This window comes from Rhododendron vialii, chromosome 3a (genome assembly GCF_030253575.1).
Source record: "Rhododendron vialii isolate Sample 1 chromosome 3a, ASM3025357v1".
NCBI lineage: Eukaryota > Viridiplantae > Streptophyta > Magnoliopsida > Ericales > Ericaceae > Rhododendron > Rhododendron vialii.
In genome coordinates this window covers 998,473-1,005,728 of record NC_080559.1, presented here as the reverse complement: position 1 = coordinate 1,005,728, position 7,256 = coordinate 998,473, and the positions used below count along the sequence as shown (strand labels likewise).

Below are 7,256 nucleotides of genomic sequence, written 5' to 3'. Positions count from 1 at the left end.
TTTTTATGATCGAAAATGTTCATATTGAAGATCTTTCTAACAAAATAAACCCTAAGATATATTGTTTGAATCACATTCTGGTTGGTATTTGATCGAAGACGATAAGTGTGAATTTGTTTTTTTTAAAATGAACTTGGTCGCATTGTATCAAACCCATTTCGACAGAACGCCGTCGTCGCCTGTGTTTATTAAAATCGCATAGTCAACCAACGGGAATTCATCAAATTGTGATCGATTTATCTATATGATCAAAATCGCTCAACTTGTAGAGCTTGTCAAGAAGATACACAATGTCAAAGATCATTTGAATCCAATTCTGAATGATACATAATCGAAGATGGTGAAAGCGAATTTATTTTCATGAAAATAGATTTGGCTACACTGTATCAGAGCCTCATATCAGCTACTCATATATTCACTCCGACGAAGGGGCGTCGTAGGCGGAGAGGTTGTTCAGCAGAAAAGGATTCTCTCACTTAACAGGTCACTTCTGATCTTCCATCCTTCAACCCAATCTGATACCCAGTAAGCTAATTTCGATTATTTTTAGCTGTCACTGTTCTTGGCAATAATTTCGATTTTGACAACAATTGTGTTCATATGAGGTTTCATGGTGACTTGAATTTTTCCTTAATCTGTTAATGACTACAAGAAATTTCTTGCTCCATTGCATGTTTAAATTGGGGCAATAGTCGACTACGTCGTGTGTATTACTGTACGAGCTGTTGCGGAGAACTGGTTTTTGCTGGAGATTTATTAGGTTCGTAGAATGGAAATGATTGCTTGCAGTTTGGACTTCATCACTTGAAGATACCCTTTTTGTGAGAACTTCCAGTTTTCTTTCTGGAGAAAGCTATGGTACACAGGGTATACCGTATGTCTAAATTACGAGAATTTGTGATTTTCATTATGACAATTTTTGGTTTTCTAATGCATATTTATGGTGCTAGTTATGACTTGTATTTTAAAATTTACCTGTTGAACAGGTCATTAGCAGGTTATTCATAATTAAAAAATATTGTTATTATGTAACCATAATTATTCGTACCAAAATCCATAATACTTGTATCCCAACCAAATATATGCGTACAATATCAAAAATTAAATAATACTACCCATAAATGTTATAATAATACCATAAATTAGCATTATCTTACCACAATGAGTCGTACCAAATTTTTTTTGACTCATATGATATTCCGTAACAAAATCAAAAATTGTCGTACCAGAATCAACAATTGTTACATCCAAGCCAAAAATATTTGTAAAATACCACAAATTTTATAAAATAACCACAATTGTTATGATAACACCTAATATTGTCATTTTCTTACCACAATGTGTCGTATCAAAATAAAATATATGTAAATACCACAAATTATGTAACAAACCACAATTGTTATGACAATACCGTAAATTGACGTTTTCTTACTACAATGTGTCGTACCAAAGGAAATTGATTAAATATAATAAAACATGTCTAAAATACCACAAATTCAATAATATAACCAAATTTGTTATGACAACACCATAAATTGATGTTTTTATACCCACAACGTGTCGTATAAAAAAAATTCAATCAGCTTGTTCAGTTAACGATGGTTATAATCGGCAAAATAACATACCATAATTAAATAATATAACCACAATTGTTAAAAAAAAATCATAAAGTGACGTTACCTTACCACAACCTGTCGTATATTTTTTTTTTGTGATGATATATTCCATAACAAAATAAAAATATGTCGCAAAAAATCCATAATAGTTATACCGAAGCAAAATATATACGTAAATTAAATACCAAATATTGAATAAAATAATCACAAATATTATAACAATACTATAGATTGTCGTTACCTTAGCACAATGTGTTGTACGAAACTTAACCTAATTTTTTTCAATTCCCACCACATAATTTTTTCAAAATTTGAAAATTTCCACCATATTATCTTAATTTTCAATTCCCTCCACACTATTTTTTCAAATTTTAATTTTTCCTACACAATACCTCAATAATTTAAACTAAAAATGAAGTTCTCGCACAAAATTTTCATTCAAGAAATTCACCAAAAAATAAGTACTATATCCAAATTTTCGAATACAACTACAATTTCCTCTCAAAATATTAGTCTATATTAGATTTTTTCTCTACAAAATTTAATTCAAAAAATCAAAATTCCTTCGTGAAAAATGAGATGTCACTAAAAAAATTAATTATCCAACTGTCTCAAATACATACACTTTCGACACTAAAATGGAGTACAAAAAAATAAGTGTGAATATCAAAAAATAGAGAGTGAAAATTACTCCCCTTTTTGTAATTGGTAAAATTAATTATATTACTACCCAATCTTATCAATATTCAGGGCGGTGCACTTAACAATTGGCACTGTATATTTGACACGTGGATCGATGCCAAACCTTCACCCTATGCATATCAATCCAGATTTAATGGTGGTCCCTGGAACTAGGTCGTGGAAGTACAATCTAAATAATTTTGTAAATTTATTGTCATTGTACTTTCTTTCAAAAAAATTTATTATAGTTGACATATTGATTTACACCAATGACATAGGCTATAATATAATCTACAAGTGCAAGCCCAACACTAAGACGGAGGCATTTGAGGTCACTGTCTTTTCAAATTTTCAAACGGAAAATAGGACCCCTACGAACAAGAAAGTATTATATAACTAATAGCTTTTAGAATTACAAATTGTCAATTGTGTACCATAGTGATAAGGTGTTAGAGTTTGGACATTTATCTAAAATCTAAAATATTTTGGATTCAAGTTTTGCACCCTTCATTTCTATTTTTTTTAAAAGAATGTTGTTATTTTTTAGGATAAATTACATAGTTAGTCATTGAAATTGTATACTTCAACAAATCTCGTCGTTCAATTTCAATACAACATCAAAATTTAATAATGCACCATCTGAGCCCCACGTAGGTTTTTTTTTATCGAAATCTTCTATCCTTTATAATTTATATAATATCAATTAGGTCATTCGTACCAAGAATGAAGTTGATGGCTTATAGCTAGACACTTACTTGAATGGAAAATATCATTCTATTATTCAATCTGCGTGCTGATGATAGAGCTTCCTAAACTTGATCGAGGAAAAAATTTACATAGATGACTTAATCAAAAAACATAAAAAAAAAAATTCAACGGATTTAATTGTTATTATTGTGTCACGGTTGCATGGCTACCTTATATTCAACTACAACAGAGGACCAGGTTTCATATCATATATAAATTGAATGTACAATCTAAATGTCGTTAGTGAGTGTATTTATTTTTGGAACGATCGATCAGGGCTGTTAGGATGTAAAGCTCTATGATATTTAATTTGTGATATTTTAGACTTGTATCTTGCTTGGGAATAATAATTATTGATTGTGTTACGCCATATTTTGGTCTTATATCTAGTATCATTTGATCGATTTCTTTTGGTACGACACATTATGGAAAGAAAGTGCCAATTTTTTGTGTTGTCATAACAATTATGGTTATATTAAATAATTTGTAGTATTTTACATATGAGGGAGAGGGAGAGAAAATCAAGGAGGAGAGAACAACCTGTCACCTGCTCAACCCTTTTTTTATTTTATTAATTGATTTAATAAATGGGTGGTCTGGATTATTCCCTTTAAAATCCAAGGGTTTAAAATCACGGTGCGTACGGTACACTCCCTAATAAGGGGTGTGTACCATAGGACTACCCTTTCCTTCTACCTACATAATTGATATGAACAGAAAAAAAAAAATTACGGAAGTTAAGAGGGAGAGTAAAGACTTCACTATTTGAAGCTCGTTGAAGTTTCAAACCAAGCTCGAATAAGCTACTACTCAGCTCGTCTTGCTTATGATATATGAAAAGTACAAACTACTGAGAGATGTGCTCGTGTTCGGATCGATTAAGACATGTCAGGGATAATGATTAATTTTCTTCTTCCTATCTCTATTGCTCTATCTATCGTAGTCTCAGTTTACCTTCGTACTTGAAGCTTGATTTTTGTAACTTAGATGGGTTAAAGCTTGCTCATGAGCTTACAAAGCCTTCCTATCATTTCAAGGAAACTATCTTGATGCAAGAGAAAACTCTCAAAAGAGACCTTCATGTGGCTTAAGATGTTTCACAGCAAGATATCCATATGGACCTATCTGAGTCCACCTGTGCGATTTATTATCTTCTTTCATAGTGTATTGAATGTTATGCATAGAACTCATTCAGCTGCCTCAATGTTTCTTAATAACCTCATGTTAGATATACCCTTTCTTATGTACTTGTTGGATAACCCTTGTTGTCATCGTATTATAAAACCTTGACTTACAGTAATGATTCGAGCTAGTTGGCATGTGACGTAGAAAGAAAACTATGTGCTTCTATCTACTTTCCTCCAATTCCATTCCTCATCTTATTCGGCAATAGTTTGTTGAATGCTAGGCATTTATCTTTCAGACTGACAACTTGAGAATGTGCACCTCCTCAAGTTCCTTATAGCTCCCAAGTTCAAACGGTACCTTTCAACCTTTCTTAGTGTTAGAGATATTAGGCCTGTACCAGAGCTTCACTTAACTCCTGCAGAGGTTGTTGACTGAAAGTAGCTCGTGTGATGTGGCTGCATTTTGAGGATTAGCTCTTAGGGTAACTGAATCTGTTACCTCTCTCTCTTCTGTAATTGTATATTTGCTGATAAAGGCTTGTCGGCAGTCAATAAAAATTCTAGTTCCACTCGTGCCAGCAATTGTATGTCATGTTAGAGTTGATGTATATCTTGAACCAGTGCTAATGAAACCCTTCAAAACAACACCCGTTGCTGAGTGAGATTTATAAGGATGCCTAATCAACACCAATTGTATGTCATGTCTGGAGTAAGATTTAGAGAGAGAAGCTGAGTTGATTTCATCTAGAAAATAAGGAAGTGATTGCAGAGTGAGATTGGAGGCAAGCGTGGATCAGTCATTCCGACTCAGGGTCTCCATCAAGGTGGTCCCCTTTCCCCTTGTCTTTATCTAATTGTCATTTATGTGTTATCTAAGCTGATCTCAAAACGGTTTTGGATAAGAGAATTTCTGGTATTAAATTCAGCTCTAATTGCCCTCCTCTATCCCACTTATTTTCCCCAGGTGATGCTGTTTCTTAAAGTTGAGAGGGGAGAATGTGCCCAAATTCTGGATATTCTTGACAGCTACAATGAAGCTTCGGGGCAGTTGGTAAATTCCAGTAAATCGGGAGTACGGTTTTCATCCACTGTAGCCCTTTCAGTGCAAGAGGACCTATGCTGTTTTCTGAATATGAATCGTGTGGGGGAGGGATGCAAGATACCTGGGTCTTCCTGCCCTTTGGGGGCGGTCCAAGGCGGCCGGTTATAATTTCCTCTGGAAAAAGCTCTGCTCAAACTCCAAGGGTGGAAACAAAAGCTGTTAAATTTTGTGGGGAAGGAAGTTTTCATCAAATCAGAGGTCCAAGTCATCCCGTCCTACGCAATGGCGTGCTTTAGTCTCGCCAAAAACTTTTGCGATAAACTCAACTATGTCTCTAATCTCTGGTGGATAGGTGACCCTGAAGGAAGAGGAGTGCACTGGACGTCATGGCAGAGAATGTCTGAGTCTAAATTTTCGGGTGGTATGGGATTCCACGATTTGAAAGCTTTCAATATGGCCATGTTAGCTAAACAAGGCTGGATGTTAACTCAAAATCCACACTCTTTCTGGGGGCATTAGCTTAAAGATATCTATAGTCCCCAATCCTCTTTTCTTAGTTCTTCAAAGGGGAGGAGGCCTTCTTGGGACTGGTATAGTCTTCTCCAAGGGGGAGACCTCCTCCTTCAAGGGACCAGATGGCAGGTCTCTGATGGCGTGATCCATAAACAAAAACATCTTCTGTTTGGATGTGGGTGGACAAATGCGGTGTGGTTTGGAAGTGAGGTGAATTATGTCATGAATCCTTTAGCCATCTCGTCTGTCTTGAAGTGGACCATTTTGACAATGCGACTTGGATTCAGCAGTAGATCGATATCAATTACTGGGTAAATATGCTTTTCTTGCTGGCAAATATGGAAGGCTCGCGATGATTGGGTCTTAATTCTTTGCCAGTTAAAATCCCTTGGAGGTTATTCACAAAGCCTCTTTCTCATGGTTTGAATTCCAAGCGTGTATGAGTTCTCCTGGCGTGAGAGAGAATGCAGCTCTGTACGATGCTAACAGGTCCCATTGGTCTCTTCCTAGCTCCAGCTGTTGGCAGTTTTTAAGGTTAATTGTGATATTGCGCTGAGTCGTGGGGGCACAAGGATGGCTGTAGCAGCAGTGTTACGAGACTGGAGGGGGAAAGTGGTGGACGGTGCGACAAGTGTGGGGTTTGCTTCATTTTTGCTTCAAGGGGAAACTATGGCTGTGAGGCTAGCGGGCAGACTATTGCATTCTAACAACATTTCAAACGCAGTAGTCGAAGGTGATAACAGGACAGTCATCCAACTTTGTTTCAATGAAAACGTTTCTTCACGTGAATGTGCAGCCATTATAGGCGATGTTAAGGACTTAATTTCTTCTTGTAATTTTTCTTTATCTTGGGATAGGGCTGCCCATTGGGTGGCGACCTCGTGGCTTAGGGATGTTCTACCATCTGACTGGGTGGGTAATCCCCCCTTTCGTTTTCCTCTTTTTGTACAGTTGATGCCTCTGCTGAGGTTGGTACTTAATGAAATTTTATGCCGTTAAAAAAGCAGCAGCATATATTGGTTCTTTCTTCTTTTCTTTTTTTTTTGGTAGAAAAAGCATATATTAGAATTACGAGTACACAGTACGGGTGTACTGTATGAAACACGCCTCATCTATCAGTTGCCAATTAATACAATAAGGAGCAAATGAAAAAAAAGTAGAAGGTTTTGCCATAGTGCGGGCTTCACGTGCCAAGATGTCGGCACATTTGTTTCCTTCCCTACAGATATGCTTCAACTGCGGTGACCCGAGTTGAAGGAGGAGGGACCTGCAATCACATATAGCGGATATTAATGCATGATTCTGAATTACAACGACAATGACTGAAGCATCCTCTTCAATCTTTGTATCCCTGAGGTTGTTAGCGAGTGAGTAGTTGGAGTCCTTCTCGCAGCACGTAAATCTCTGCTGACTGAGTGGACATGAGGCCCAATTTACGAAAGAAGCCCATTATCCATGCGCCGTTTGAGTCACGCACAATCCCACCAGCAGTAGCTTCATAGGTGGCTGAACTTCCACAGCCACCAGATT

General features: G+C 36.2%; 1 long non-coding RNA gene across 2 annotated transcripts; it reads left to right on the top strand.

Annotated features, from left to right (window-relative positions):
• Positions 1 to 237: 237 nt before the first annotated feature.
• Positions 238 to 6,754, top strand: LOC131320768 (uncharacterized). Of its 2 annotated transcripts, none has more exons than XR_009198340.1 (3): positions 238 to 525; positions 4,720 to 4,995; positions 5,136 to 6,754. It is a non-coding gene; the product is annotated as an uncharacterized LOC131320768 (long non-coding RNA). The 2 variants fall into 2 exon arrangements; XR_009198339.1 differs by having other exon boundaries at positions 4,342 to 4,995.
• Positions 6,755 to 7,256: the final 502 nt, after the last annotated feature.